This window comes from Mustelus asterias, chromosome 23, assembly GCF_964213995.1.
Source record: "Mustelus asterias chromosome 23, sMusAst1.hap1.1, whole genome shotgun sequence".
NCBI classification, from domain to species: domain Eukaryota; kingdom Metazoa; phylum Chordata; class Chondrichthyes; order Carcharhiniformes; family Triakidae; genus Mustelus; species Mustelus asterias.
Genome location: NC_135823.1, coordinates 2272261 through 2279134, shown reverse-complemented (window position 1 = coordinate 2279134; position 6874 = coordinate 2272261).

The window sequence follows — 6874 nt, the reverse complement described above, 5'->3', positions numbered from 1 at the left end:
TGCTAACCACTGTGCTACCATGCCGCCCGTGTCGAACTTCAAGAAAAGTTTTTAATTCACATGCATGAGGGAGAGATGGACTTAGGCCTGAAATCTCAGGTTGCCTGTGAGTTCTCCCTGACCCTGGTAGATTCGTACAGTTTATTCTACTTTGTCCAGTCACAAAGGTTTACATCAGCATATTAATTCCTCGAGTTGGATACAAGACTGCTCTTCTAATTTCACTATGCAGACTGCCTTGTTCAGTACAACTCCGTTAATCAGTTCTCTGGGCAGTTCCATTTATCCGATTATAAGGTCAAAACGTTGTATTTGCCCAACCGATTTACAACAATGTGTTAATCGTTCCCCCGCTCTGCTATGTTTTACAGAAGACTATGCCTTCCCTATACCATATGGAGTCTGGCTGTCTTAATGCTGGCTCTCCCATTGTCATACAAATTTGTAAGGATCTCCTGCAAATTAGAAGTTGATAGCATGCTGTAATCGTTATCTGTCAGCAAAGCAGGGCTCTAGCTGTCTGCCTTAAACTTTTTCTTCCCTTTGGTGAGGCCGAGCTCTCTGCATTTGCTCTATGTAGCCCTTCATGCATTACACTGAAATTAAATAAAATATGATCGGACACATAAATTAAAATATAAAAGACACAATCCCTGATATTGCCCCACAACACCATCCAAAGACAAATCATGTTCCACTGGAAATATTAACTCTGTTCCTCCGTCCACATACATTGCTCGATCTTCTAAATATATTACAACATTCTCTGTTGTTCCTTAAGACATTTTGCTCTTCTGCAAGCAATAATCAATTAGTATCTGAATATTACACTGTCTCTCATCGAGATAACCTATGATATTCACGAATGTAGCTGTCCTCTTTAACCATGAACACTAATTTAAGTGACTACAGTTTGAGAAATGTGGTTGTGGTCAGTAGAATTCGATTAATTCTACATCTGAAACTAACTGAAAATAACAAATTAATACAGCAGTGCACAATAAATTAGCACCTATAACCAATACAACCGTAACTTTAAGTATACCTCAAATATTGCACCATAAAATCTGGGAGAATCTAGTCACTATTGCCAGTGACTAACAAAATGTAACAGTTCAGCCAATGGAAAGACCATTGCTCTCACCCCTCAAATGGGCAGAAAGACTTATTATTCCATGAAAACATCTATTATTTTCATAATGCCCATTCAATATATAACTACATGGAAATGATAAATTCCCTCAAACTCAGAGAACCCCTCACACCGATTGACACATCTCATCCTCCTGATGAAGCAAATACAAAACATAAATTCCCCCAGATACTTTGTACCCGCCAACTGTTACAGATCCTCTATCCACTACAGATCCTGTAAATTATCTATAAATCAATGACACATACAGATACAAACTGATGGTGAAATACTGGAAAATATTTGAATAAAGTGACAATGGACATAGTAATAAATGCATTCAAATGGCATCAAAATTGCACAGCTAATGGGAAGATATCTAGCTTGAAGAAATAAAGCCGAGCAAAAATGGATATTGAGCTAAACCTTGGTAAAACGTAAGGAAAATAATTGAGAGCATTTTGGGTATAGACGTGGGAATTGGCTGGGGGAGAGCGAATATCTCTAGTTGTCCGATTTAGGAGGAGCTGGAATGCGTGCCAAAGTTGCTCTGTAGTTGGAGACAGGGTCAGGCAGACTGCTGTTTCTCAGTGCATGGCGGGTAAGTGCAAGAGGATGAATTTTAGTGTGGGGTGAACAAAATTTGTGGGGTTAAGGCGTTGTAGGTGTTGCATCCACCAATCAGGAGTTGGTGAATGGTGTCACTCGGTGGAGTAGGGAATCGCCCAATGGCACAAAATTCATTGGGTTGTTCTTGCGGCTTCGGGAAGAAAAGAGTTTAAAAGGATGGGAAAATGGCTCACGTGAAGGGGATGGGTTGTATTGGGTGTGAAATGGTAGAAATAATATCTGCACCTAATGGGATTGTGCAGAGGACTTTCAGTTTTTATGTGATCATGGATGGGAGAAGAGCTTGAATGGCTGCATCAATAGTTAATGGGTGGGTGAGGCGGATCTGGCTGAAAGAGAGAGATGATTTCCACTGGCTGCTGGATGATGACAGTTGGGATAAATCCAACATATCGTGAAAGTGAGCCAAGCGGCACGGTAGCACAGTGGGGCGGCACGGTAGCACAGTGGTTAGCACTGCTGCTTCACAGCTCCAGGGACCTGGGTTCGAATCCCGGCTCGGGTCACTGTCTGTGTGGAGTTTGCACATTCTCCTCGTGTCTGCGTGGGTTTCCTCCGGGTGCTCCGGTTTCCTCCCACAGTCCAAAGATGTGCGGGTTAGGTTGATTGGCCATGCTAAAATTGCCCCTTAGTGTCCTGGGATGCGTAGGTTAGAGGGATTAGCGGGTAAAATATGTAGGGATATGGGGGTAGGGCCTGGGTGGGATTGTGGTCGGTGCAGACTCGCTGGGCTGAATGGCCTCTTTCTGTACTGTAGGGTTTCTATGATTCTATGATTTAAGGATTTGGAGCGAATGGGACTCAGAGATTAAATGGTTGAAGAATTAGTTCTAAGTTGGAAAAGTAGATCAGTGGAAGGGAGATTGTGCAGCTAGATGTGTAAGGGCCATCAGTGGCGGCCACAGAAGCAATCGGATTATGGTCAGCGAGTGGAAAGAGTTTTACTCGGTAGGAAAGCGGATAAGCGAAAGGCGAGCAGTTTCCCTGGGTGAGTAATCGAGGCTGGAGGAACTGATATGCTCCACTGGATGGAGAAATATGTCTGAATGTCTTTCAAACCTGCTTTGCTTAGTGAAGTCCAGTAATTTCAATCTGACCAGTGTTTAGGTAATATTGTATCATTTCAGCAAGTATCAAAGTTAATCTTTAAGCGTGAGTGAAGCATTATAAATATCTGATCCTTTTCTATCTCCCTTTGTCATTCTCTCTCTCTCCCTCTCACTCTGTATGTTTGTGTGTCTGTTAGTGCGTGTATCTGTCAGAAATTCATACAGCCAGGATTAATGAATAAAACAATCATTTTGGCGAATGCAGTTTTTCTCCCACCACAGATTTTAAGCGAGCCACCCTGCCTCTGCTCACAATCAATAGTTTCCTGTCCTGCTTGACATTGTGTGGAGATGCCCCGTTGGACTGAGGTAAGCACAGTAAGAAGTCTCACAACACCAGTTTAAAGTCCAACAGATTTATTTGGTAGCACGAGCTTTCGGAGTGTCAATCCTTCTTCAGGTGAGTCGCCTGAAGAAGGAGTGGCACTCCGAAAGCCTGTGCTACCAAATAAACCTGTTGGACTTTAACTGGTGTTGTGAGACTTCTTACTCTGCATGACATTGCCAATGATGAAGAAAAATTCTTACTTACAAGGGGGATTATAGGCACGAATTAATTATCACGAATTTCACAGAAACATCTAAATGAATTCAACTACACAAAAACATGTTAACCTTGGAAGTTCGCTGGTCCAAAGAGCAGTCGATGCTTTACTGTTGAATCTACTCAACACATACTGTGATAGTTATTTTTCCTTATTAGTTGGATTAATTTGTGTTGGATGACATTGATGAAGTAAAATATTGAATTGAAAGAGGAAGCAATCTGTTCATTAATCAATGCTGTAAAATTCCTACTCCCAATAATAAAATGCCTCTGTTCCACATCTTGCCACTCTGTCAAAAACTGCCACAAACCTTCTTTGAATTTCTCATGCAGCTACAACTGATTTTTCTAATTGATGGCTTGATTAATATCACCGAGGAGGATTTCCATTACTTTTTGATAAATATCGAATACTTCTTCTGGTGTTCTTTGCCCAATATTGCGGTCACTTTTACCTGGTCTTTGGACATCTCACGCCAGTTACTTCTTTCCACTATCATTCTAGATTTGCAGCCATGAATGATTGAACATCTTAATCTCCTGATCTAAATTAATCTCAAACTATTATACCAATGTCATCGCTTGTTCGTGGTTACCCATCAAACTTTACCTATTTTTCCATCATTTTTGAATGGTGTATGCTCCTCATTGTTCAAAACCAAATTCTTGTCTTTCTGATCTCGCTTCTCAGTAATGTCATTTAAGGATCATGTTTACTTAATTGAGTGTAGGCTCTGAATTCGCTCCATTTGGGATGAATGTTACACACATTCGGAAGCAAACCCGTTCGTTTGCATTTCTGTTATTTTCTAACATTCACTTTTAATCAATGATATATTGCTGTTTTACTTCGTCTCTTTCTTTGCAGGTGTTCTCTGATTCTCATTTCCCAGATTGGAATTTTGCTCCTTTGTCCTGAATCTAGCCCTTGATTTGCAACATGTTTTGAAGCTTGATCACTGACCCATTTATCTATTTTCAAGTCGTCGAGAGGTTCCCAGTTTTCCAGATTTTGAGGATGATGTGCGATTAGTCCACTCGGGAGGCTAGATCGTACCCGGGAATAAAGGCTTTTATTCGCAACAAGAATAGAGCATACTGCTTAACAATACAATCCCAGACTAAGGGTCACTAGGAAGTGCAGTGACCATTATACTCCTATAGGAAGACGGAGCCAAACGGAGTGTACCACAGAACAATGCTAACAGGTGGAACATAGAACATAGAACATAGAACAGTACAGCACAGAACAGGCCCTTCGGCCCACGATGTTGTGCCGACCTTCATCTGAAACCAAGATCAAGCTATCCCACTCCCTACCATCCTGGTGTGCTCCATGTGCCTATCCAATAACCGCATAAATGTTCCTAAAGTGTCTGACTCCACTATCACTGCAGGCAGTCCATTCCACACCCCAACCACTCTCTGCGTGAATAACCTACCTCTGATATCCTTCCTATATCTCCCACCATGAACCCTATAGTTATGCCCCCTTGTAATAGCTCCATCCACCCGAGGAAATAGTCTTTGAACGTTCACTTGATCTATCCCCTTCATCATTTTATAAACCTCTATTAAGTCTCCCCTCAATCTCCTCCGCTCCAGAGAGAACAGCCCCAGCTCCCTCAACCTTTCCTCATACGACCGACACTCCAAACCAGGCAGCATCCTGGTAAATCTCCTCTGCACTCTTTCCAGCGCTTCCACATCCTTCTTATAGTGAGGTGACCAGAACTGCACGCAATACTCCAAATGCGGTCTCACCAAGGTCCTGTACAGTTGCAGCATAACCCCACGGCTCTTAAACTCCAACCCCCTGTTAATAAAAGCTAACACACTATATGCCTTCTTCACAGCTCTATCCACTTGAGTGGCAACCTTTAGAGATCTGTGGATATGGACCCCAAGATCTCTCTGTTCCTCCACAGTCTTCAGAACCCTACCTTTGACCCTGTAATCCACATTTAAATTAGTTCTACCAAAATGAATCACCTCACATTTATCAGGGTTAAACTCCATTTGCCATTTTTCAGCCCAGCTTTGCATCCTATCTATGTCTCTTTGCAGCCTACAACACCCCTCCACCTCATCCACTACTCCACCAATCTTGGTGTCATCAGCAAATTTACTGATCCACCCTTCAGCCCCCTCCTCTAAGTCATTAATAAAAATCACAAAGAGCAGAGGACCAAGCACCGATCCCTGCGGCACTCCGCTAGCAACCTGCCTCCAGTCCGAAAATTTTCCATCCACCACCACCCTCTGTCTTCGATCAGATAGCCAGTTACCTATCCAATCGGCCAACTTTCCCTCTATCCCACACCTCCTTACTTTCATCATAAGCCGACCATGGGGGACCTTATCAAACGCCTTACTAAAATCCATGTATATGACATCAACCGCCCTACCTTCATCAACACACCTAGTTACCTCCTCAAAAAATTCTATCAAATTTGTGAGGCACGACTTGCCCTTCACAAATCCGTGCTGACTATCCCAACACCCCAACCCTAACCCCAAAAGTAACAAGAATAACCATATGTACATGTACCCATAGTGATAACCATCTATGGTTCAGTACCCATAGTGGTAACCATCTATGGCTCACCACATTCACCCCTCCTTTAAAAACAAAGGCCGGTGGGGTAAAAAAACAATACGAACTGTCCATATGTTCACAAGTTCAGTCGTATCGGAGGGCCGCACCGTCTCTGCGACCTCCGCAGCACTGGCGGCAGTGCCGGTTCTGGTGACCGTGGTGTCCCTCTCTCCAAGGTGGTGTCCAGTGACTCCCCCAGTTCCTCACGCACCGGTGGACCTCGAGGTGGTGACAATCTCCTGGACTCAGGCAAGCTGTACACCGGAGTAAGAGGATTAAGTGGAGGTCCCGATACTGCTTGCGCCATGTCAGGAGGGGAGAGAATGGGCAAAGGAACCCTAACCAGGGGTGCGGGAGCGATGGGTGTTTCCAGGTCCCCTACAGGCGCCAGATCTCTGATAGAGACCGTGTCCTCTTGCCCATCAGGATATGCCACATAGGCATATTGAGGGTTGGCGTGGAGGAGATGGACCTGTTCAACCAAAGGGTCGGACTTGCGGGCCCTAACATGCCGCCGCAGGAGGACAGGTCCTGAGTACATCAACCAAGACGGCAGTGAGGTCCCAGCGGAAGACTTCCAAGGGAAGGTAAACATCCGCTCATGTGGGGTAGCGTTGGTTGCCGTACACAGGAGGGACCGGATTGAATGGAGCGCATCAGAAAGTACCTCTTGCCAACGGGACACCGGAAGACCCCTGGACCTTAACGCCAGTAAGACAGCCTTTCAGACTGTAGCGTTTTCTCTTTCGACCTGCCCGTTACCCCTGGGGTTGTAACTCGTAGTCCTACTTGAGGCAATTCCTTTAGAGAGCAGGTATTGCCTCAAGTTGTCGCTCATAAACAACGAACCCCTATCA